At 40.7% G+C, this 27,420-nt stretch overlaps 1 long non-coding RNA gene across 2 annotated transcripts in view; it reads left to right on the forward strand.

The window, feature by feature from the left end:
- Positions 1–27,420, forward strand: part of LOC138472829 (uncharacterized) — a 366,644-nt gene that overhangs the window by 315,211 nt on the left and 24,013 nt on the right. For both annotated transcript variants that reach the window (XR_011268686.1, XR_011268687.1), the window contains one exon: positions 19,247–19,347. This is a non-coding gene — a long non-coding RNA (uncharacterized lncRNA). The remainder of the gene's footprint in view (positions 1–19,246; positions 19,348–27,420) is intronic.

A 27,420-nucleotide genomic window follows, 5' to 3' on the forward strand; every position in this document is an offset into this window, starting at 1 on the left:
TTTTTTTGGCTGCTTTGATGATGCTTGAAGCCTGCTGGTAGTCAAGTTTTCGTGCTTGCCTTTTTGTTTTCCTGAGAGCTCTCTTTTTGTCAGCAATCAGTTTGTCGTCAATGTTTTTGTTCAGTCATAGATTGCTTTTTTTTTTCCCCTGTGGGACTCTGAAAGTGGTCAGCAATGGGGGTATAGTCCACCTCCATCTGATGTACTTGGTTGTTAAGGTCTTTATAGGATAATGTTATAGAGGTTATTGCCGTTTCTGTCATCCTGAGTCTGGTTCCTTGCGCTGTTACCTCAATGTTTGCGCTCCTTAGTTGGTTGATCAGGGTGCTCGATGCCCAAGTTGTTTCTAAGAGGTTGTGGTCACTTTCGGATGTTCTTACAACTGTGTATGAGGTAATTTGCGGTAACAAGGATCGTGACACAAAGATATGATCAATTGTTGATTTAGAGTTGGCTCTTTCCCAAATTGGTAATCTGTTTGGGTCAAAGAAAACTTGATCGAGGTTGGCGAATGATCTTGATTTCATCAGGTTTCGCCATTTGGCTGACCTCTGGTCTGTTGGTTGTTTTTTTTATTTGATCGCAGTGTTGTCACTTGGGGGTTGGCAGTTGATGTTAAGATCCCCGCATATGACTATATGGTCAAGTTGGTGGTTTGCTTGGGCCCAATCGATTTCCAGTTCAATCGTGCTGATGAATTTAGCACAGTCTATGGTGGCAGGGGTCCAATAAATTATAATAACAACTATCTTCCTTGTATGTATTTTATTTGTTTTTGCAACCCTTGTTAGCCAGTTTAACTTCACCATCTCTTCACCATCTTCTCTTTCAGTTTTTGGATTTCGGTGAAACCTCGTCCACTTCAGATTTCAATAAGTAGGCCCGCTGTTGGGCGTCCTGTAGATCCTTTTTTGGCCAGGACTGTATGCGTCTCGTAGCCGTCAAGGGAAGGAGGTTTGAGTAGCCATGTCTCTTGAAGGCAGATAATGTCATACTCGCTTAGGTTTATAGAGCCAGGAGTTGTTAGGTGAAGAAAGCCTTGTATGTTCCATGAACACATTTTTATTTGATTGTGATCGTTTGATATCCAAGGGTCGCTCGAGTTGTTTGGATGAACTATTATGTAGTTACTATGTGTTTGTATCAGTAAGGTGGAGCGGTTATCTGAATTGCATATAGTACATAATCTGCCATGGTTTGCATTCTGTACATGTTGCTGAAATGGAATGGATTCACAATTAGGTATGGAAACATACACAAATCGCTCATTTGGGATTTCTTCCTGTATCACATTGTTGCAGAGAGTGCATGTATGTTTCCACATGTATGAAATGTGGGAGATATCATTTATAGGTATGTTTTTGTTTTCCAGTACTTATAGTAAGTATATTAGAATTTCTTGTAGATCTTCTTGTGAGTTTATAGTGAATCTCACCATTCCAGCACAGTATTCCAATTCTTGTCTTATTCCGTGAACACTGTATGTGTTGTCAGGATTGTTTGTTGCATTTCTATGAAGGACTAACTTATGCAAACACAATTGGACTGTACTGTGTAAGAAAATATTGTTAACAATTGGTGGCAATTGAAATAGAATATTCATTGCTACATTTGCATAGCAACTTACACCAGTTTCATATGAACATTTGAATGGACCACCTAGTTCTGTCTCTGAGTGATTTTTTCAGAGTTTCTGTTCCTTCTTTGAAGAAGTACTTGATTTATTTTCTCTAATAGGTTCTTCTTTGCTTGTGGTAATTGATGAAGTTTTAGCTTCTTGTGTTTTCTTTGAAGGATTTGCTGTCGAATTCTGTTGCATTTCTGTTTGAATTAGTTTCCTTTTACCATGTTTTACTTTTTCTGGAACAGGATATGGTTTCAGATGGGGAGTATACAGTGAACGTAGTCTATTGTATTCTAAAATGCAAGGAATAATAGTGTTCAGTTTACTTGCATCAAAGTTGATTAGAAATAGACCGTCAAGTGTACTTAAGCGTGATAATGCTACGTAGCTCATGCCTTCTTTAAAGACTGTGTTCCCTATATCTATCAATGCTTTATCTAGGGTAAGACCTTGGTATTTATGAATGGTGACTGCATATGCAAGAGTTAGAGAAAATTGTTCTCTACGTACATACATGTCTTTGAAGAGAAAGAATCGAGCAGTTGAGCGCCCTATCCTTTTCACTTCTGAAAGTTTGTCAAAGCGAATATTGACAAACTGAATGTTGTTGTTACGTGGGTATGTTTGAAAGCCAACAACTGTACCCAGTGTCTCATTAACTAGCCCTTGCTCCACGTCAAGGTTACGCCTAAGCATTACTCTACAATTTAAGGATAATTTTATTATTTTTTCCAACCCAGCTGTGTTGGAGATTGAATTTTCTAAGGTATTTAGTCTTGTTGTGGCTTGCTCACACATGGGTAGTGTCATACCATGTACGTCTAGTTTGTCTGTGGCGTAAATTTCCATTATTGGTTGCATTTCTTTTTTTAACATTCTTTCATTGAATTTGAAACAGCTTGCTAGAGTTGGCATTAAGGCCATACAATTGACATTTTTGTGTGCTAATTGTTCCATAACATCAGTAGCACATGCTTTATCGCCATAAAGTGCATGAATGTGCCGGTTTTTCAATATTGCTTATGCTTCTTGAGATAGTACACCAACTCTAACACTTTTCCAAATGTTGCCGTGATCTGCAGATTGTTGCATGTTTTCTGTTAATTCTATGTATTGGAAATGTTGCCAAAGGTTGACATTTCCTATGCTGCCAACAGTTTTACAGCAGAGTTTGTGTCCTAAGGTTTTAAAAATAGGTTCACCTTTCACTGGTGTCAATTGTAGAAGATCTCCGAAAACAATAATGTGTTTCCTTGCAAAGAGTTCTTCATAGTTTGTTTTAGGTACTTATGGCAATCTGAGGTGAATCTAAGCCAACATTCGGGTTGGAGACCATGCTCACTTCATCTATTAGTAGCATTTTCATTTGTTTTAATACTCTGCGTAGTTCCATTGCAGCTTCTGCAGAAAGTTTGTAATAGTCTAATTTGTTGTGGTGTTCTACTGGAAGGAGTAGTAATCGGTGTAAAGTGACACCGCCTATGTTGTAGGCAGCTAAACCTGTGGGGGCAGTTACAACAGCTGACAGTTTGTTGTTTGTCAATTGTTGAAGGAACTTGCTGATGATTTTGATCAAGAATGTTTTTCCTGAACCAGCTTCACCATTGATGTACAGAAGTATAGGTTTGTAATTTTGGCAGGTACATTCTTTATTTTTGTGCTGTAGACCATGTGCAATTTGTTTTGTTACTTCTTCAAAAATGGTGCGCTGATCTTTGTTTTGCTTGCTGTACAGTTAAGTCTTCCATGTCTTCTTGATAGTGGCACATGGTGTTTTCTACTTCTGTCATAGCTAATTCGGCCTCATTTGCTATTAGTGGCTGTCCTAGTGGTTCTTGGCTTCCTGGTATAGAAGGTTGACTACTGTCGGAAGTGTCCTTATCTAGTTGGGCATGAAGTTCTTCGTGTTGCTGTTCATAGTGCAACATTGTTTTGTACTGTGTAAATTTCACATCGGAGATAGCGCTTTCATTTGCTTTGAAAGCTTCGTCATAGCAGTCATAGTTATCTAGTATCTCTTCCTCTTTTCTCCATGGTTTAAAAAGTTGTAGCAGAGACATGTAATATAGTTATTTCTGTTGAGGAGTTTTTAATGACAATTTGAAATGATTAATTAAGCTTTGTTTGGTAAGTTTCACTAAGCTGCCTTCACAATCTGTCACTCTATATCTACCTTTGCTTTCATCGGGTTTTATGTTATTTTTGTATGCAAAGTGTTGAGCTATGTGGAGCTATTCGGATAGTATGTGTCTAGTAATTTGTTTTTTAAAATGTCTTGGCTGTTGGGATCATTTCTGCCATATGTTTCTATGTCCTCATATGATTTTAGAACTCTTTTTCTAGATTTGGCAGGACCAAGACTTAGCCATACTATGTTGTCTGATTTTCCAATCAAAGCAGTAACGGTTAAACGATCTTCTGCTTCATAGGCGCCACATTCTATGAGAGAGCATTTTTATGCCTAGGCTGTACAATTTCTGAGATGGTGTTTTGTCTGATAAGTCATTCCAGAGGTCTTGAAGCTCTGTTTTTTCTGGTTTTGTTACGTAGGCTGTAGCATATTTTGCAACTGCAGTGGAATTGTCTGCAATGTACTGCACATCTATGTTTGCATTCCATAACAGGGCAATGATTGCATTGTAATCATTGATATATTTTGATTCTTCTGTTCTTTTTATGTAATACATATTCTTAGGTGATTTACCTTTTAACACTGTGTCGAACTGAAGACATGACGTTGTTCACTTCACCTGTTTCTGTAACTGGTCTAGGGAAACCAAAGCAGCATTTGGTGTAGTATTTCCCTTTGCTTTTGTATTTGCGACAACACTATTTGCCACATTTGTGTCTTTGAAATTGTAAAATCTGTCCATGCAGGTCACTATCTGTCCATTGTGAAGGGATTTCACAAGTGACATATTTTTGGATGAACTGCAAAACAATGGCATCACTGTTGTGACCAAATTTAGGTGCACCTTTGATCCATAAATGCATGTGAATATGTGGTGCTCCTGTCGCTTGGTATTCTTTTCTCCAAAAGAAGTGTTGCACTTCTCCGAGGGGAGGAACAGTTTTATTGCAAATAAAGTGTAGCATAGCAATGAAACGATGATGGAAATATCTTGACACATTAACTGGATCTAGAGAGCAAAATTCTGCAGGTGTTAATATATCTATGTTAGTTTGTTGTTGTTTGATATGCGTAGGAACTGATGTAAATCTTCCCATGCATATTCTGCACAACTTTGTGTAACAAACCAAGTCGGTGGTCCAAGGTTTCTGATCATACAACGTACGTCTCCATGCCATCGGAACCAGCATTCTTTTGTACCACGCATGTTTGCAAACAGGTTTGTTATACTTGATTGTAAATCCTCATCTTTTTCTTGTGCTTTTTGTATTAATTGCGTAGCTGACATATTTTGAAAGTGGGTTCCAGATTTCAAAATGTGTGCAACTCCATAACATAGGGTTGCTAGTTCACTTTCAAAGAGTAGGTGGAATATGTATTCCACATTTTGTCTAAATCTGGGATCTTCGAATACATTCGTAATGAGCGGTATTCTGATGCCGTAATCTGAGTGGGTCTATCATCATATCTTTCGCCTTTGCCAGTAGGAAATAGCAGTGGGAAAACACAAGCTTCTATACTTTTTTCCCATATGCTCATTGGTGACCCTTTGGTTTTTCACATTTGGTAAGTTTCTAGTGCATCATCTGTGCTTTCTTTGGAATGCAATGGATGAATTGTGTAATGGTCCAAAAGAGTGGATACTGCAGCAGGATCCAGAAGTTAAAATTGTCCAGTTTCTGATGACTCTTGAATTATTTCAGTTGTTTCCTTTAAGCTTTCTTCATTATTTATTTCCTTGTAGCATTTGTTATTGTCTTTTAGATATTGCAAGGCTTGTCTAACTTTATGTAAGTCCACCAGTTGTTGCCAAATTTCTTTGTCTTTTGTTGGTACACCATTTACCAAGACAATTAAATAGTGCTCTATTGAACGTTGCACTCCTAGAGTGTGTATATTTTCTGTTAGATCTAATGGCAAATAAACAACTTTGCCACAAATGCCTTTCACCAATTCAGAGAGAGGTAATTTTGCTGTTTTAGGCTGAAGGCGTATAATTGCTTGAAATAGGTGAACTGTTTGAATTATGATGCTCTCATACAAATTGAGTTGTTGCAGGGGTTTTGGTAGTGGGAACAATTCCAAATTATTTGTAATAGCAAGTGAAGGAGTTTGGTTGTTGTCCAGTTTTGTAGTGCACTAACTGGAACCTATTAGGGATTCACTTATTTGGTATTTGTTTTCTGCTAAAAGGTAGAGCTAATTCAAACCATTTGGAATGTTCATTGTCTTCTATGTTGTATGCTATGTCTAGATTTTTTGTGTTCCTTTTGTAAAACTTTCTGCGGCAACACACACACTTGGTTTGGTACTTCAGCCGATGCACTTTTACACTTTAGTATTTCTTTTTTGTATGTGTGTAATAGAAAATTGCTATGTGCAGAATTGTTGCTAGTCTGTTCTAAAACTATTGCATTTGGTAAGTGGCTTTCACTTCCAAAATATTTTCTCTGGATACGGTCGATTTCTTCTTGTAGGTATTTGGGTGTACCATGCAGAAGAGTGTTATTTAAATTGGCTAATTCTAAAGCTGGACTTTTAGCAAAGTATATTTTATACATTAGATTTCTTACATTTGAATGATGTATTGATATCCTTTTGATATCATGCAAGGTGCTTTTGCAAATAGGTCCTGAAATGCAGGCTGAGGAATGTCCTTGTTGTCCTGTGTATTTGCGCACTGGACATATATCCATATTTTGCAGTACTTTCATTTTAATTTTGTCCTTACCTTTCACATACTGATTGAGGAACTGACCTAAAGATTTGTTAGGAATTTCACACATTGACGTGCATGGCCATTTGTATACTGGACGGTCTGGTTCAGTTGAATCGAGAGGTAATTCTGAGTTTTCAGGGGATACTTTTCTAAGCAGTGTTTCTTGTTCCATGATCGTATTGATTTTTTCATACCCTATGGATGGCAATTATGTTTGTTTGATTTTGTTTGTATGCTTCTTCATTAAAATATGGTTCTGTGGTTGTTGTGTGACTCCACTCACCTCCACAAATATTTAAGAAGTTATTTTTGTTCACATTCCGTTTATTGATAAGTTTCTTTTGTAGTTTAGTACTTAGTTGTGTTAGTGGTTTCATCCTATTTAAAACTAATATGAACAACTTCCTTTTGAGAAGGATTGCACTGTCTATGAGAGCTTGTAGGATTACTTTTCTACGGTAGGTTTTAAGGGTTGTGGATGGTTTCGGTCCACTTTTTATTAGATTCTGAAGGACTCTGTAGTGAAACATTTTTGCTAAAATACTTTTTGTACTATGGGTTCTTGTTACTATGTCAGGATTAATAGGAGCATTGTTAGCAATACTGGTAGCTGATTTTTTGTGAAGCGTTTTGTGTTTCGTGCCACATTTCGATAGAGGAGGTAATGTTTCGGTAGTTGAAGCTTCCGACTGTATTAGCTGTTTTGTTCCAACGTTCTCTACAAACTCTGCTACAGAAGGATGCTTACTTCGGACACTTTTATTTTCATTTGCTCTATTTCTGCGTTCCCTTCTATGGACTTGCCTTTTGGTAGGCATTCTTTGGGGTCTGTTGGAAAAAAGAAGGCGTGGTTTGGTCTGTTGTACAATGTATGTTTGCTGTGTGCATGTGTGCATGAGTTTGAAGGAAAAGCTCTTTGTGGTGGTGTGTGAAAGTGCATTGGGCTGTTACAATGAGTTGGGAAGGCTATTTTTCTGTTTGTATACTACTACACTGTGCCCCAGATGAGAGTACAAAGTGAGCTAGTGGTGAGGAGAAGCATTATTAGTAAACTTAATGGTATAAAATTGAAACAGCTATTTGTTTTCTAGTACTAACATTCTCTGGCTTCTGTATGTTATTTGAGTTCCAAAAACACAGGGATTTGTGAGCCATTCTGCCTGTTATTCTTTGTTTAATAAATGGGGATTTGTGGGTATAATGGTTCAGAAATCAATGTTTGTTTTGGTGCGCAAATTAAATAAATAACCCACACAGTCTCTTTGAGGACCAGTAAGAATATAAAGGCAGTACTGTACTTACTTTTTTTGCAGAATGACCAGGTTTCTTCGGATATGTTGTTTGCAGTGTAGATGCTGTTGATTTTCAGGTTAGTAGTCTTCACTGCGATTGTAAAAAGAAGTTAGTCATTTTGTGTGTTTAAAGCAGTGATGTTACTGTACACCTTAATTTTGCATCTTTCGTCGGAGTATTCTCCTTTGATATCTCAACACAGTGCATGTGAGCATTTCACTTCACTATGTGCTGCCTTTGTATGTTATTTTCAGTATGTTGAACGTGATTCGGAAATGAGTACAATTTATAGTTTATGAAAATGTCTTGTTTTTTTTTAAGCTGTGTTATCAATAGCAGAGAGGTTTGTAAGTGATAGGTCATTATAGTAGATGGGAAAAATGTCACTACTTTCATTTTATAAGTACGAATCCGAAAAACCGGTAGACCCTCAGAGGGAGATGTCACCACAGCAATTGGGATCGTTTATTTTTCTCATACGATCGCATTGAAAGTAGTATTAATGTAGGCAGTACACAGTAAAAAATGGTGACATTTTCTAAGGGAAAATCGAGTTTTGCGCTAAAAAGGGAGGGTTGTTACGTATGTATAGGTTATGCGGGAGACAATAAGAAGTAGTGCGGTTTGTCAATGAAAAATCTGACGTCTTGCACTTAAAGGGGGAGCATTGGTATGTATTGGCTATGCAGATTTAGTGGCATTAATTTGTTTAAATGAAATCATAAAAGTTGCACATGTTCTCTGAATAAAATATGCATACCTGTACTTTATACTCTGCATGTCCGCATGCATGGAGCTGAACATAGAAATCCGCGACACTTGCACAGTAGTTTTGGAAGTAGGTGCTTTGCAATGATATGGGACTTGCATTCAGAAAGATCATTAGTAGATTTGAAGTGCGAAATTCTGATGATGGAATTAGATGTAGAGATGTTGAATGTGATTGGTGGATGGTTGTGTGACTGCTTAGCTGTGTCCAATGAGGGAATTGATTCGCGAGTGATGTGGAAAGGATAGAAGGACTGGCTAAGAGTTACGTGCCGCACGTAGACAGCGCTTGTCCGCGGGTAGGGCGTGTCACATACAGGGTTCTACAGCAAATCCAGCCTAGAAAGGGGACTGTATGCATCAGACAATTAAATGTTCACATTGCTCTTTTGTGTCGAAAGACGGTGCGTATACTGAAGATGGCAGAGCTGTAGAGAATCAGGGTTTTGGTGCTTGGAGATATTTTTGTTCATGGTTTACAGCACTATTCCAAAAGTAGGCATGTGGCACACAATTTCGATGTGAGAGGAGTGCAGGTGGTGTGGAGTGAGGCGACTGATCGCAATGTTGCAGGAATTCTCCAAGATTGCAGAGACATGCGTAGGATGACCAGTCCCCATGTGGTACTTTTGTACTACGGTGCTTGCCATTTGGGCTACGTGAGTTCACGTACTATGCTGGAAGATTTAGAACAGTTGGTGCAAGCAGTCATTAACCACTTTCCAACTGTGAAAGTAATTTGTTCTGGGTTACTCCCTAGAGGACAAATGGACAACAGTGCTTTCATGTTACTAGCTGGTATGTTTTTCTGCAGCCACGAGAACATTGTTACCAGTAATGCGGCTTATTTTGCAGCAGATGGTGTTGCGTTATCTTCTTTGGGAAATGCCATGTTCTTTTGGAATGTAAGGCTTGCTTTGGAGAAGGTTCTGTAATGGTTGTAGGAGTAAAGTAAGAAGAAAAAATATCAACAAAAAAAACAAAATAACAGGTGTCTGTAAGGCATCTGCCCAAAAAACAAATAAAAGGCTCTTTTCAGAGCCCACCTACAAGGGGAAAAGAAGAATAATATTTAAATGTACAGTCATCACACTCTGATCCTCTACGTGTTCGCGGACATGGCAGTAGTTTGCAGGCAGCGCGTATTACTAATGGGGATTCTGGGATGGAGACGCATGCAAATAAGAATGTGTGAAGGTAGGGATTGGTCAGAAAAGTTCAGTGGGTGTGTTCTGAACAGAGACATTTAGTGAGAAGGTCTTTTCCCTGACAGGAGACCAGATAGCCATGGCTCTGTGTGCTCGAAAACAGATTATCTGGATTTTGGGAGACTCATGGATACATTGGTTGAAGGTGCATGCAGAAAGTTGTGGTCTATCTGCAGATATTGGATTTCCTCATGTGGAAGTGCACTGGCATGGCGTGCGTGGAATGAGGTGGCTGGACTTGGTACCTCTGTGTGCTACTTTACAGACAGAGCGTCATCCTGATATACTTATCATTCATTGTGGAGGAAACGGTTTAGGTCATGTCTCTGGAATTTCTTTGCAATTTGCAATGAAGGAAGGTCTTGCGAATGTCATGGACATGTTTCCAAATTGCCAAATAGTGTTTTTCCGTATTGCACAAAGACAAATATGGCTGCATTCTTCTGCATTTTGCCCACAAATGGAGAAAGCGAGGTGCAATGTCAATAAGGCTGTTTGTGCCTTTCTAAGAGATGTTGGCATGTCCTCATTCCACAATGAAAGCATTTTGCTTCTCAGCACTTTCATTTTTCGCACAGATGGAGTCTATCTCACATATGCTGGCAATCAGATTTGTCTTCGTAATGTACAAAATGCATTGCAACCTTTTTTGGATTCATAGTCACCTATTTGGCAATCCGTTTTTTCAAATCCACACTTTTCAAAACACACACACCACCCAAAGGCTCTTTTCAGAGGCATCACTTACTCCTAGCAAAGTGCACTGGTTTTGCCCCTCTTGCACCCTCCATTTTTGTGCATCCTACGACTGTCTGCAGACTTTTTGAAAAATGCACGGAGGCTTACAATGGTCACTTGATAGTTCTATTGTTAAACTGAGAAAGGCGGCTCCGAAAAGAGCCTTTTTTGTAATTTGTGTTGTTTTCAAGTTTATTGCTTTTCAGCACACGACACACTAGGAGAGGAGGGCAAAGAAGGGTAAGGAAGGGACACCAGCCATGGGGATACAAAAGGGCAGGTGGAGAGAGAAAGATGTAGGGTGGCCTTTACTTAGGTAGGGGGCAGTTCTTCTGGTGCTCCGTGACCGTAGCTTCAAAAGCACTTCGAAGACTCTCCCTCCTGCAGAGTACTACGTCGCAGTACATACATAATATTGTGACCCTCGAAAGGTAAGGGTCAACAGCATCGCAAATGGCTTGTGAGGCAGCTGCAGGGATGCGCTCCCCCACAGGAGTGTCTCTTGTGGTGAGAGGATCGGACAAAGAGGATGCTCTGGAGGAACTCAATCTACTACGTTCTTCACATGGCACCACCTTGTGAATGGCCGCACTGTGGAATGAAGTTAGGTGTCGCTTCATGGTTGTCGTACCAAAGTTGTACGCACCAGGTCTCCTGTGACTCACCAGCAACTGGCACTGGTTACACCTGACCAGGTTCGCACATGCTTTTGGTATGTTCCCAAAAACGGTAAACAACCGCCACACCCACAACTCCCGGCGAGTGCTTGTAGTGCGGAATTCCTCCATGTCATTCTCTTCTTCCTCTTCTTCCTTGATCTCTACATCCTCACCCGTATTTCCCTCTGCAGGCCCTTGGGGAGGTGGTGGTGGTGGTGGAGGGTTTTGGGGGTGGTGCTGAGGCTAATGAAGCAACAGTAGCCATGGATGCCATAAGGAGTAGTCGGCTAATTTTCGCTACAGCAGTAAAGGCAGCACAACTCAATCTGCTACAGCCAGAAGGACAATGAAGATGAGCTCGGGGGTTTGACCATTTATAGGGGTGGATGAGTGCGGCTCATGACCACATTGATCACTGAAAAGCGTTGCAAAAAGTCTAAACAATACATTCAGAGGTAGGCCAATTGTATGGGACATGTGAAATGGTGATTTTATACTGTAAAATAATTTCCCATGTTTGTATAAGTTCTTTTGAAATGTTGCGGAAGCAGACAAACTGCGCATATTAGTCCACATGCCCTGCGTGGGTGTGGTCATATCATGACATTGTGAATGCAATGGTTACCCGCTGGACAGCAAGTGCAGAGTAAAGGACGTGCGCATGCGCACGGGTGTTCTAAGGACAGTGTTCGGCTCCTGAACTAATTAAAAGTGCGACACGTGACACGGACAGTTACGGACAGGCGCGATGTTCGCAGTACTTACGGGTGTTGAGCGCATGTGCGTACATGATCTGCTGACTGTACGGACAGGTACAGTGTCCTTAGGACACCTCCATTTTGTTTGACTACGGACAAGTCGGCCACCGCGCCTGTTCTACGGACAGTTCCATCTTGGCTGCGGATGCTACAGACAGGTATAGTGTCCCGAGGACACTCCCATTTTGTTCATTTACAGACATCCCAGACACCCGGTGTGTTCTACGAACATGTTTTACCTTGTTTGTGAGCGGTACAGAGAGGTATAATGTCCTTAGGACGCCCCATTGTGTTCATTTACGCACAACTTGAACATCTGGTCCGTTCTAAGATCATTTCCATCTTGGTTGCGATTGGTACGGGTAGGTGTATTGCCGTTAGAACATCTATATTGTATTGCTTATGTCCAGCTCGAACAGGCGCGCTGTCCGCGGACATTTTAATTCTTTTAAAAAAAAATGTTTTGCCTCACACCCTTCCATTACAACTAACATAAAAAAAAATTGTCAAAACAAACACACGCATCAATTAAGAGAAATACAGGGGGAAGCAGATGCTGAGACGAATATAGGGGAACTAGTGTTTAACACGGGCTGGTTGTGAGGGGATGATTTGTGAGGGGATGAAGGGATGGATGTTTCATCAAAACGTTTATTTTCTTCTTGAAGGTTTGGGGATGGTTCACTAGGAAATGGGGGAGGTACAGGTGGGACAGTGATATCGTATTTTCCCTCTCACATATTCCTCCACAAATTGCCTTAAACTGTTAAAATTGTCATTCAGTATGTCCATTTTCAATTCTATCCTTTCAGCCTGTCTTCCTCTGTGTACTTTGTTGGCATTTCTTCTTTTTGTACCTGGTCTGTTAAAAATAAATATATATATGTTAAATGCCCATAAAATACTGACCATTATTTTGCTTATGCAGTGTACTGTGTACCATTATTATTGCTATCTTCTGACATTTCCCCATGTGGAAAATTCTCCTCCAGCCACTCCAAAGTACTGCACATTTCTGTGTCAAAACAGAAATACATTATTTCTTCTGCCCCTCATACAAAAAACGTACACACACATCAGAAAAATGAAGGTCATTTACTATTTTGTTGTAATGTTTCTTCCTTGTACTGTGTGTGTCTACTGCCGCTACTGGCTGCACAGTTTCTGTGAGGTAATTACGTTTCAGGCATACCTTTTTTTGTTATGGTACAATCCATTTAATTCTACATGGCCATTACATGTATTGTTAATGTTTCAGACGTTTAGGTTCACTTACTTATTTATTAGTACTTATAATGTCTTTATATGTTCTTTTTCAAAGTTGTGCATTTTTTATGTAAACACAATAAGGAAATGATCGTACACAACTCCCAAAATCACATGATGAAAGTGTATATTCAGTAGAAAAACTTTATTGCGATGTTATGATTAAGTTCCCCTTCTTAAAACCTGTGAAATTCAGTAAAAAAAATAACGTTGTTAAAGGGACGTTATGATTAATTTGCCCTACTAAAAACCTCTAAAATTCACCAAAAAAAACTTTAAGGGGATGTTATGCTTAAGTTGCGCTACTAAAAACTTGTGAAATTCAATAAAAGAACTTTACAAACGTGACAATATGGTTCAAAGTAAAACCGAAAAACCCCTGAAAATCGCCAGTTATGGTAGGCTAAGCAACCATACCTGCCCACACCACTATGCACTGGTAACACTTACACCTAGGACATGAAAGATGGCATCACAAATGTCATTGATGACATCACTGATGATAGCACATGTGTAGCCCCTTTGTTTTTGTTCACTGCTATATATATATATATATATATATATATATATTTCAGTAAAAAAACTTTGTTAAAGGGACGTTATGGTTCAAAGTAAAACCAAAAAACCCTTGATATTCGCTACTTATGGTAAGCTAAGCAACCTTAACTCGCACCACCTACGTGCATTGCTAAGACTAACACCCAGGACATCAAAGGTGACATCACAAATGTAACTGATCGTAACAATATGTGAGGGGTGACCGGGAGACCTATTGTGAAGTACTTAATCTATTAAAGAATGTACTCCTCTAAAATCATTGTATTGGAGTGTTGTTGTTAATACAGAAACCTAATCATATATAAACATAGGCAATAACTGCAGAATGCACCATAGAAGTACACTATTTATAATCTTGCAATTTTGGATAGTACAATAATAAATGCTACCTTATCAGAATGTTCAGTAATGTTAAAAATGTAATAATTAACTAACAATACAAGACTTACAATACTTGTGCTGGTACAAACAATAAATATGCATAACCGCAATGCATACAAATCAGAAGCACATACAGGGAAACTAAAGTAAGGAAGAAAGAAACAGCAGCATCAGAAAATGGTAATGACATTAAGGTTTATCTTAATGTATACAAATGAATTGTGTGTTTGAGGCCTTCTCATTTCTCCATTTATGTTCGAGACCAAACCCTAAGGAAAGTACTTAAAGAGCATATGACATGGTTAACGTCTAGATATATATCACCATTTTTAATTTTAATATTCTGACTGTCAGTGAACAAAACCACCTGGCCTATAAATGTCAGTAAACAAACACAAGTGGGCCCGATATGTGATGTCATCAATGACATTTGTGATGTCATCTTTGATGTCCTGGGTGTTAGTCTTAGGAGTGCACAGTGGTGGTGCAAGTTATGGTTGCTTAGCTTACCATAACTGGCGAATTTCAGGGGTTTTTCGGTTTTACTTGTCACCATAATGTCCCTTTAACAAAGTTTTTTTTCATTGAATTTCATAGCTTTTTATGAGTGCAACTTAACCATAACGTCCCTTTAACAAAGTTTTTTTGTTGAATTTCATGGGTTTTTACCAGTGTGTGCTATTTTCCTACAACTTACTAATATCATACTTACCCAATATAGCAATATTTGTGTTGAATTTACAAAGTGTCACCTTAAAGCTCTGCCATTTCCCACCTTCTAGAATCATTTTTAACACTTCTATACACTTTTTTCAACTATTTCAACTAGTTTTGCATCCGTGGACGTTTACGAACATCTGACTTCATTGCGGACCTTCCGGACAGTGCCAGGTGACCGTACGCTGGCGCGCGGTATGATGATGTGTCCGAGGGACTGGAACGGTGGATACCGGCCTGGCAGCACGGTTATCAGCCCAAGTGAAACGAGGGTGGATAACGAGGTCTCTGGACCATTATGCCCTCATTCCAACCCCTGTAATGGGCAATAAACGCCATTAGCACCCTAGGTCCCCAAACCGGGAACCCGGGGTGCTGAAAAAAAAGATTTTTCTTCCTACACCGGGACGCCTGGAAAGGGAAAGCGAGGGTTCCATACAGAGCCCCTCTTCGCTTTCCATGGCAGACTGCAGAAGGGAAAAAGAAGACCCTATGGCCATATTACCACAAACACATTTTTCTTTCCTTTGAAATGTATGCTAATTTCCAATAACGTTACCATCAAAGTCAGTTCCAGGAGCACATGGCCACTTTAATCCTATGGCCCTCATTACAAGTCCGGCGCTGGACCATGGTGCTATTAGCACCATGGTCCATGCCGGACTCCGGCATGGTGGATGGCGGAATTACCGCCCCATTCCAAGGTGAGTGGAGCGGTAATTCCCCATTCACCATTTGCCCTTCCCCATTCCCATTTTTGCCCCATAGGGCATAATGGGAATGGGGAAAGGCGCTAAGTACAGTGCCGCAAATTGCGGCACCGTACTTAGCACCAAGGTCACTTTGCGGCATGGGTTTTAACGCCTGCAAAAAGCAGGCGTTAAAACCCGGGACCTCTTAATCAGGCGTTAAGGGTTAACGGCGCCGACGACGCCGTTAAACCCTTAACGCCTGACTTGTAATGAGGCCCTATGTGTTGTCCCTTGTGGTCATGAGCAGTAGCACCATTGTCCGGATCATGACCTTATACCATGACCCCGACATTCTGACCACTGCCCATGGCTGCAGCCTACCACTCAGTCACCAAAGCTATATTGCAATTTCTTTAACTACATTATGACACTTGTCAAATTAGAAAACACTTCCACATTTGCAAAACCATGCTTTTTGATCCTTGCCAATGAGCCTAACGCAAATTTGCTGGAAAGCCACCCAAGTTTTATTTTTTCAAAACTGTGAAATGAATGCACATACAACCGTCATTTAAGCTGTGCACAAAATCTCAACAAAGTTTGTGAAATCATTCAAAAGCAATGCACACATATTCCACCCATAATCATCACCCCTGACCTCCCCAAATATTGTTTCTTAAGTTTCACAATTGCAATGTTAAGAAAATATAAATTTGGCGCAAGGGTTGGACCATGTATTTTTATACAGACGTTGATCTATCTGAAACATTTCCAAATCATCTTATCTCATGTTGCCTGTTTTGGAAACATACGCAATCTGGCAGCAGGGCGCGTCCATCTAGTGCTATTCTCATCCATTGCTGCATCTGCCTAAGGTAAAATGCTGTGACGTTACTAACTCATATGCTCCGCCCCCGACGCTCACATAACCAACCCTAGTGATATTCAACACCTTTCTCTGTGACGTTCCTCTTCTGCGTAGGCAAATGCGCCCATAATCACCTATGTGACATGACGCAGAACTCGAAAAGCAACACACATCGACTAACAACATACCTTGTCAGAATTCAACTTATTAAATCGGTCTTTGAAAGAAATCAATAACACTGTACAATTTGTAATTTACTTTTATATCACAATGAACTCTCCGAGAACATCCGGCTATTCCCATATTCCATCAAATCGCAAAATAGTTTCTTTGTTCGTGGACAAAAATGTTAATCGTGATGCACACATTGTTCGTTTTACATACACAAAGTGTTTGTTTTCAATAAAGCAACCGCTTGGGTCACACAGTGAATTGCAGGGAGTCTGCATCAATTGGGCCTACAGTACCATAAAAGATGTTACGTTACTCCTAATCGCTAGTGCAGCGTACGGGCACATGGGTCCTGCGGGATCGTCCCACAAAACAGTCACAGTGAGCCAGCCGTTGACGACGAGGTGCACCTTGCGATTAAAAAATCCATCAATTGGCATCCATGGCAATCGCAGTTAGGCAGGATGTAGCTACTTTGAAAACATAACAGAAAATAAGTATCAATACCTGACCTTTATCACAATATATCTATTGATTTCTTAATTCGGCAGATAGTTAAAACTAACGATTAGCATACACATCAAACAATCTCAAAAAAGACAAAAAGAATGTGGAAACTGATGCACAATTGGTTATGGTCATACATGACATTTTAAAGAAATAATAGCGTTCAACCTGGGTGAATCTAGTGATAGTATACATACACCTACATTCTGCACTCCCCATAGCTACATAAAAAAGAGAGCCACTCAGAAAGATAGTACGTGAGTTCCATTGTCAAAATAAATGTTCAGCTGATAATAAGGTAATGCTTGTTCCGGTGTACAGTCGTCAAAAGGAAACTTACATGGTATTCACCGTCTCCATTTTTTTTCGCGTAACTCAGAACGTTATGCTCAATGTGCTCGGACCAAAGCATCTTACTGAACTGATTTTACATGTTCATTACACACTTTTGGAATGCATAACCGTATCAAATGTTCATTAGTACAAACCTCCTCTCACTGCATTTCTCACAAAATATTCCCTTTCTCTCAAGGTCAAAAAACAAGTGACCCTTATAGTTTCTGGCCCATGCGTGGGCTTCCTTAGCTTGCAACCAAAAAAATCAAAGCTGGTGACCTTCACTCAGAATCTAAATACATTCTCACTTTGCAACAACATGGCTCAACGCATTCATGAGAACTTGTAGTTGCATACACGTGCAGTGCCGCTGTTTCCATCAAATGCTGCAGGTGGCTGCCTCAGATGCCAGACTCTAGGGGGCACCAGCCTGACTTGAATATTATTTTAAATACATTGTAAAACAGACACATTAGTCCTTCGCCTGTACTTATGCACATTATAATAAGGAATACCTCCAAATGTACCGTGTAACTTTCGTGACAAAAAAACACAATTTGTTTGCTTCTTGCTGGCACATCCCATCACATCCTTATCAACCCTCACCTTTCGAAAGAGTATTTGATAAGGTTAACAAGTGCAATGTGGTGTGTTGTATGCTTTTTTCGGTGATGTCCACGGACACCAAAACACGGTTGAAAGATCGGGGGCGCATCGGAACTTTCTGACGCACTTCACGCTCTTCACCATCCAAAGAGGGAACACGTTACATGTCCGCGGACTTGATGCAAGCCGATTACCCAATCCATGTCCTGTCCGTGGAGCGAACAGGGAAGTGTGTCCGCAGAGCGGACATAGATATCACTAATTTATTTAGACCTACTTTTTGGTCGTTTTAAAGAGAACTACTGGATGGATTTTCATCAAATTTAGAAAAGCACGCTTTCGTGACCAAGCCGCTGCTCCTGCCGCAAATGTGGTGAAAATCCATCCAGCGGTTTGGGCTGTAGGCGTGCGCAAAGTTTTTCCCCCTTTCAGTCTATGGGAAAAAAAGACATTTTGGGACTCCCCCCTATAACTTCCCCCCCTGGACCAAACATCACCAAACTTTGCAAAAGAAATCAGTGGGCCATAGACTTTTTTGCAAAGTTTGCTGTATATTCGTCGAGGGAGAGCAGGGGGAGCAGAGTTATAAGCCACCCAAAAAGTGCTCTTCCTATGGAAACAGCAACTTAACCATAACTACACGGCCACTACCGTAGCCGTGTAATATATATATTATATAGTATATTGAAAATATTAGCATTCCTTGACCATCTGCTATGATGTTCATAGCTCCAGAAGGGGCTCGTAGAAACCCCAACATGAGGGCCCGGCACCCCGCTCCACTGATAGACATCAGGGATAGGCCATTCTCGTGCAGTGCATGCCCGTCGCGCCTTCCACCCGTAGTCATATGACCACCGGAGCCACTTCACGGTTTGCCTGACTCGCTCGTAACTCACTTTGGGCATCCTGTGAGCCCATTTCCACAGAAGTATGCTTTTCTGCCCTATATCTGGCAATATGTTGGGCAAGCTTGCAGGCACTGTGTGTCTTCACATTCAAGCTTTTCTTCTTGCTTGATGCAAGTGCAGGAATACTGACTGCTTCCCCCATCTTTTGTTTTTCTCTATATTTAGCTAATGGTGGTGGATCATTAAACTTTGTGATATGCTATTTGGCTCGAGCACATCACTGGAACCTTCAATTTTTGAGTAAAGGAAGCATGTGCTTTTTTACTCTGATGTGTGCTTCATATCACACTCTGAGATTCAATTTCTTTGATTCAACAATATTTTTTTATTTGCAGGTCAAAGACCGATATTGTGCCTCGAAAGGGAACCCAGGTGCAGTTTGCATATCACCATGGTTCATCACTCACACAATATGACTTATCAATGAATTGATAGGGTAAGTCCTTTACTTTCTCTGCCTATGCTATTGGTTGCCCTTCTTACTCAGCACATCTGTCCTCATACTGTTTGGTGATATAGAAATCCCATTCAGAGTGGATTGGTGTTGTGGCACTTGGTGGTTTCTTATTTTACCTTTGTGGAGGTTTGTTTGTAATTGTTTTGACTTCTGCATTTTTAGCAGTATTTTAAAATGAGTTCATATATGTTTATGACCAAGGCATCTCTGTTCCTGAAGAAGGTGGAGTCACTGGTTCAACCCGCCGAAACGTATGGCCCATTAAGTTAACAGTGTATGTGTCTGCAAGGGTTTACAGGTGTATTCAATTACCTTAAGGCATGCGTACACCCTGATTTAAAGACCCCTCCTGTTGAACCATATTCACATATTACCGCCTTATTATGAATATTGTCCTAAGCCCTTTCTTGTTACACAGAAAACCACATCTGAAATGTTCCGCTTTTTGATCGATGTCGCCGCCATTTTAAGAATCATCCGCGATTTTGATTTCAACTCTTGTTTCTATGTTCTAAAATGGTGGACTGTGTTTTAAATTTGCAGCCAAGCTGAACGACCTTTGAGTTCTGTTAATGTTTAGGCTGACCGAGAGCACACTGTTTCACCAATGTAAAGAAACCTTGTAACTCAAGTGTTGTCTGCGCTCACAAGCATCATCCTTATATAAACAAAGAGACAAAGGAAAACAAACTCAGACCATGTGGTCTGGCTGAACTACATTGTAGCGATTCTTGGGACAAGCCTTACCGTGGATTAGGAAACCAACAATCTCAATGTAACTTCATAGACATGCACACTTGTTTTGAATATTGTATAATATTGTTACATCTGTCATGTGAACTAGGCACAAACACTAGCTAGTGAATGATTACTTTGGAGAGGGCTGGACAATATTGTAGAAATGGTATAAATATGTCTGTGTTTAGATGTCCAGCACTCTCACTCCTCACTGTGTCTGCTGGTACACACTCGAGGTGTTGGGAGCCAGATAGCTATCTGTTTTGCTTTGACTGAACAGAAATAAAAGATACCTATATCTTTTCAGCCCGTGATTGGTGTATTTCATTTTGTGGTACTAAGCCTCGTTATTTCTTTGGTCTTTCAGATGGCGCCCGAATAGGGACCCTCAAGATTGATGCCACCTTGTTGAAGAGAAGACGCGGCTATCAGACCAGGATTCGATGGTGAGAAAAAAGGGGGCCCCATTGTATGAGGCACAACACCTCAACAGTACTGCACGATCCGATCCCTGGATGGGGAGCACACGGTTTGAGAAGGCATCTTGACGAGGGTCCACATATCGAGTTTTGCCGAGATCACCAACCACGAGGGTCATTTGTCCTTTGTAATCAGGTGAGTCGTGCCGCGATCCCTAAGTATCCTGATATTTGGTTGTAGTTTTGCACTTTGCGAGTTCAAACAATGCAAGGTAACACCAGTGATCTGATATGCCTGGGAAATTGTCTGCCTGTTTCAGGGGATTATTCCGCAGAGACAGACAATCTTTGGAATTTGGCCATCCGGCACCACAGGAGGGGTCACCGGCATGTAATATGTACTGTAAGTACGGCATTAGTAGTATAGTATTCAACGATATTTGGCACAGACAAACTAGACATGCGCCCGAATTTCAGTGGCCAGTCAATGGTAGTTTTGAAATTGACAATATAGAGTATTTAGAGTCCATATTGTTTAAGAAAAAAGCTAGACCTGCAGCATTTGATGTAATTCAGAATTGGAAAAAAGAAGCTATGCTGCAAAATAAGAGTAAAGAGAAGCATGCACGTCGTCATGTCAAATTCAGAAAAGGCATTATTGTATGATCAACAGAAACAGTCAGAGTCTGTTAAAAACATGGATAGGGCTTTCTAACTTGGTGTACAGAAAATATATCCGTCTAAGGATTTTCATGCCTCAGATAAATTAATTGATAAACTTTTAAATGAGCGTAGGACTGTTGCCCTTGCTCCCCTTCCCTATGTGCCTCTTCCTCTTGCCTTACCTCCCATTGTTATTCCTGTTCCTCCCATTGTCCCTCCGCCTCCAGTTGTTGCTCCTTTTCCTGTTGTTGCTCCCCCTTCTGCATCTCCACCCTTACCAATACTTGCTGTTCCTGTAATTCCATCTTTAACGCCAGCGGTAGTGTCTCCACTACCTGTTGTACAGGATTTGTCTGAACTCTTTCCCAAGTGGTTCTGCCCCACTTGAAACAATTGAAGGGGCGAGTGCCGAATCAAAGGTACTGACTCGTAGTACAGCTTCTAAAGCTAGAAAGAGGGAATTGTATGTAAGGGCTAAGAAATGTATAGAAGAAGGTGAAAAATCAGCTGTTTTAGCTACAATTTCTGACCAAGAAAGTTTTCCCTAACAGAATATGTGTATAGAGCGGATGGGAATGCACTTGGCTGAAATGTGTAATGAATTTATGGACATGGATGTCCCAGAAGGGTTGAGGGATTTGAATATCTTAGCTTACTCAAGGGACACTGCGGAGAAAGTGCATGAGCATGGCGAGAGGGTTTTTGAGTTTAAGAGGGAGTTAGATAGGTTACAGAATGTTGAAACAGATGGTGATAGATTGGACGCTCTGTATGTGCAGAAACGGTTTCTTCCTTCTTGTAAATGGAGTGAAGAGACGCGAATTTTCACAAGCGATGCGCATCGATGGATTTCAGATGTTTCAATATCTCCCATAGAAGTATATGATACGTTTAGTCAGTATACTCCGGAAATGCAGAAGAAAGTTTACACGTAATGGTAGAATACCTGCAGGATGAATGCATAAAGAAAAAGATTTGTTGTCCTGCAGATTTGATGATTATTTACAAGAGAGCCTTTGCGCCTGATACTGCTTCTACCCTTTTAGCACTCGATTTGGCTTTATTGCTTAACAAACTTTCAGAGTTGCCTACATCTCAGTTGCCTGTGAAAGAGGTTCCTCCGACATTTGTTCCTAAAGTTGAGATTCCAGCTAATGCTGCAACAGGCACAGCAGCCACTACTATTGAAGCTCTCTATGTATCACAATTTGTTGATGTCCCGTTCTCCAGACAGGAGGTGAACACTATTAGACAGTTGATTCCAGACATTAGGAAAAATTCAACAGGGTTTTATAAAGAAATAGAATCTGTCTTGTATTTGTCAGTTTTCACCCTGGGTGATATAGACTTGTTGTTCCCTGTGATCATACCTGCTGATTTATGGAAACAGATTAGGACTGTAGATGATCAGGCAGGGCTGGGTGACACATGGGTTGACTTAGTACGGTTAGACGAAGAAAGGAAAGCTGGTGAGAGACCACCGCAGGTGATACTCATTTTGCCAGACAGAATAGTAGTGAAATTAAAAACTCTGGTTCCCGAGAAAAGGATTGTTTGGGACAAACTCACTGCTTGTACCCAAGGGAAATCTGAAGGTGCTACCGAATTCTTTAATCGTTTTTTTCAGATTTTAGTAGACAGAATTTAAGCACTGAGTCAGGGAAAAGGTTGTTTGTGGATACATTTGTGCGTGGATTGTTGCTGGATATCCAATCACAAATTATGATGTCCGAAAGTGCCTGGCAAGCCAAATCACAGTCCGAAGTATTGCATATGGCTCAGTATTACGTAAATAGAGTCAATAGTGAAAAAAAGAGGATAGAAAAGAAGAAGGGAAACTTGAAAACCAAAGTATTGTTGCAACAGATAGTCAGAGAGACCAGAGGAGGGAGTACACAGTTTAGAGGTCAGTTTAGTCCACAAAGTAAAGCACAGTTGGGTCCTGTACACATGAACCAATGTGCTTATTGCAGACAAGAGGATCATTGGCAAGCCCAATGCCCGATCCTTCAGCAAAGATCGAATAACACATATGGTGTCATGGGTAGACGATCCAGAGGCCGCCCTGGGGTAGGGGGTCATGGTAGAAGCCAGTTTGCTCCAGATCCACAGTCATTCTCGCAAGATAGTCGGCAAACTAGTATAGATAGCAGACATATTTGTGATAATCCTTCAACTGCCTATCTTTCTGAGGATTTTGTCTTTGATGATATATATTTTATTTTTATTTTATTTGGTTTATACAAACCTTTAAAATTCTTTACAAACTCATCAGCAAACATGTAACATGCATCATTGTACATCATTCCACATCTCTCTCCAGTCCTCCTGATCCCTCCAGTGTCCTTTCCACCCCCCCCAACGCTCATTTTATTCAACGCTTATTTCCTGGACAGCAGCAACCTGGTTTAAACGAACTTCAATTGTTCTTAAGAGGTGCGTCAGAGGAATTAACAGTTTCGAGTTGGTTCCATTAAACATGTGTCCCCACCAATCATCTGCGCACAAGGAAGGATGGTTTGCGCTCCATGGGCCCAAATGCAAGGTTCTTTCATTGCAGAAGTTATTGCAAAAGAGAACAAGATGCTTCAATGTTTCTGGTTCCCTTGTGCAGAATCTACATATAAGATTCATATTTGTGTTGCCTTTCCATGTTTGTATTCGCTACTTGGTTTTGAATAAGTTCATGCGAAATAGCATGAAGCGTCTACATGCATTGGGGTCCGGGAAAAGACTGATGTATCGTTGTGCCGTGTTAAAGGCTCGAGCTTCATCTGGTACGTCTATCATCAATTTCGCTGTGGCTATTTGGACGAAAGTTCTTTCCCAATCTATGCGCCAAATGTTTATTTTTGCAGCGTTCGGATTTTCGTGTAACAAGTTGATCTTAATATCATATTCAACTAATAAGCTTTCACATCTTTGCACCCACATTGCCATTAGATTCTGAACTTTGTCCGTTGCACTATGGAGAATTTCAAACTGCAGGATTTTTTTTCGAGCACAGGTCTTTCGAAACAATGATAGCAGGTTCCAAGTGATTCTAGCCTGTAATGAAATAAGGGATAGCTCATATCTGATACATGATGACATTGTTCCTCTTGGGAGGCCCAGTACTTTCGTCCAGAATTGATTCTCTAAGGAGGACCATACTTCATAGGTACAGCCCAGAGCGTTTTCGGCCCCATAGATCAGTGCTGGCGTGACCTTCTGTTGGCAAAACAACCTTAATGGCTCAAGAGAGAACTTTCCGAATTTCATTTTCATGATTAACGCTTGGCTAGATAGTTGAACGCATTTTCTTTTAGTGTCAGCTATCCAGGGACCGTCATTGATGCAAGAACTTAGTATCATTCCCAGGTATTTCACACTTTGTGATATCTTAAGTGACGCTCCACCCAGAGTCCATCTAAGTTTTTTTGCTCTTTTTGAGGACCCTCCTTTCAAGTTCTTAAATATTAAGATTTCACTTTTGCTTGGATTAATCGACAACTGATTCTCACTTACGTATTTTTGAATGGCGTTGAGTTTTCTTTCTAAACCAATGGATGTTACATCCATCACAATGAGATCATCGGCATATAAAAGCCAACTTATGTGTGTATTGTTTATTTTCGGAGGGAATGAATTTACTGCATCTATCGAGATGCCAATATCCGATATAAAAAGGCTAAAGATGGCTGTAGCAAGCGGGCAGCCTTGTTTTACGCCCTTGCCCGTTACTACTGCCGCTGACAATGTACCAGTTTGATCCAAGCAAATCTTAATAGATGTTTCTGTATGGAGCTCCTGGATTGCAGATACGAGATTTTCCGGGCAGCCCCACCACCACAGTTTTGCCCACAAAAGGTCACGATCAACAGTGTCGAAGGCACTCGAGAAATCAATGAACGCCAAATATACTACGGTGTTATTCTTTATAGCCTCCATTTTTTGCCAAGTTAAGTAGTAGTAAATTTAGTGAACAACCTACTTGTTTGACAAAGCCGGCCTGTCTGGCGTCAACATGTCCCGTATTTCCGGCCCATTGAACCAACTTTTGTTGAAGGGTAGTGGCATAAACTTTGCCCAGAACATCTAGCAGTGCCACTGGACAATAGATTTTTGGGTTTGACCTATCCCCTTTTTTAAAAATTGGTACAATAATCCCTCTATTCCATGATTTGGGAGAATTGCCTAACTTGTTTATTCTTTTGAATAAATGTTAAATGTTAAATGTATTTGTACCGCGCACCGTCACCAACGGAATTGGTCCCCAGGCGCTCTGGCAGATCTGCAAATGATAAGGTGGGATGGGTTAGTAAGGTGAACAGGGAGTAGGATAGTGAGAGGAGTGGTGTTCTGTTGGCAGCTTCAACTCGGTATACACCGGGTGCTGAGCTTTGGTGCAGGTATTGGATCGGTGTCAGTCCACGTGTGCTGTTGCTCCGGCTTATGTGTTGTTGCAGTGTGTGCGGCTTGTGGTGCGAGAGATGGTTGTGTGAATTTTTGGGTGCGATAGGTATGCAGAGTTTGAAGTTATATTGGTTAGTGGGTTACCTGACCTTTAGCATGCTAACATTCACAGTTTTGTCTAAGTGTGGCACTTTTTGGCCTTCACAATCCTGTCTAGATGTGGCGCCGGCTGGTGTTCACAGTTCTAAGTGTGGCACATGTTAACATTCAAGTTTCATCTAGGCGCGGGCATGCTTTTCTTCAATCAAAGTCCTATCTAGATGCGGCGCAGGCTAATGTTCAGACTTCTCTCTAAGTGTGGACATGCCAATATTCACAATTCCATCTACATGCGACGCAGGCTAATGTTCACAATTCCACCTATGTGCGACGCAGGCTAATGTTCAGGATTCTATCTAAGTGGGGACATGCTAATATTTACAATTGTATCTAAGTGTGTACATGTTCATGTTCATGTTTACAGTGCTACGCATATCTCAGCCCAAATCTCGGGATGTTGTTTTATGGTGTAATTCGTTAGGCCGTCCGGGCCAGGAGCTCTTGAGTTACTGGCCTTCATTATTATGGCCACAATATCCTCTTTACAGTATGTTAGGGTTCAAGGTGAAAATGTTAACTTGGACTCATCACCCACACTTTCATTGCCCCTATATAAGTCCTCAAAATGAGACCCATGCTGCTTTTGTCACTTGGCACGTTTGCAGAGATTTTTGCAGCGCCTGCATATTGTTTTAATCTGCCAAAACTCTCTTGTGTTTTTGTTCTTTAGAATGGATAGCATTATCTCAGAATCATTTTGAAGAGTCAGATGTACATGGGAATTCAGCCAATTCTTATATGACTGTTTGGCTGCTCTGATTTGTGTCTTTGTGGCATTCAAATCTAATGTACGTGCCTGTCGAATGGCCTGTCGCATCTGTCGTTTATGAATCTGTATTTCGGGGTCAAAGCAGTGTTTTCGAACCAACTTTACGTTTTTCAGCCCCACATTCTTGGCCTTGATTTGAAACAGTAGCTGATCATATTCTAATTGAGTACTATTTTGACAGTAGGCTACTGACAGCTGGGTGACCTCTTGTTCCTCCAGACACAGTCTCACCCTGTTTGCTGCAACCGAGATAGTGTGATGCCACCTCAGAGGGCTTTTCTCTGTTGCTGTTATGAGGTTTGTTATAATCATATTGTGATCACTGTTTGTTTGTTTCTTGATCTCGAAGGATTTTATTTGGGCGTGCAAGTCAGTTGTCACAAAGACATAGTTGATTATTGAAGCTGAGTTGGCACGCTGCCACGTTGAAGCAGGTGGCATGTCCCCCGTTGTGTTCCCATTCAGCATTTGCAGTTGCCTTATTTCCATTTCTTCGAGCCATTCCTTAGCAAGCATCTTTTTGTCCTCTGTTTCAAGTTTAAAGAAATCGATATTCAGGTCCCCACATATCAGAATATTCGCCCTTGCCTTCCCCTCATGTAGGACGTCCAGAATTTCTGCAATTTTCTCTATGAATTCCGATCTGCCTGCTTTCTGATGATTCCAGTAAACATTTCGAAGTGTTATTTCGTCAACATCCTCGAGACCCAATTTCAGCCTTGTGATTGTCGTTTCCTGTATGAACGGAGAATGGTTACAGGATTTTAGAATCTTAAATCCCGAGGCCCTGTTTATCATTGTTATCAAGCCATCCATCGGTCGCCCTTTCTCCATTTTTACTGCTGGATTCATGGCCACTTCAAAATTACTCACGAGTGGCATTTCAGTTAGCCATGTTTCCTGCAAACA

Source organism: Ambystoma mexicanum, chromosome 8 (genome assembly GCF_040938575.1).
Source record: "Ambystoma mexicanum isolate Mex_15411 chromosome 8, UKY_AmexF1_1, whole genome shotgun sequence".
NCBI lineage: Eukaryota > Metazoa > Chordata > Amphibia > Caudata > Ambystomatidae > Ambystoma > Ambystoma mexicanum.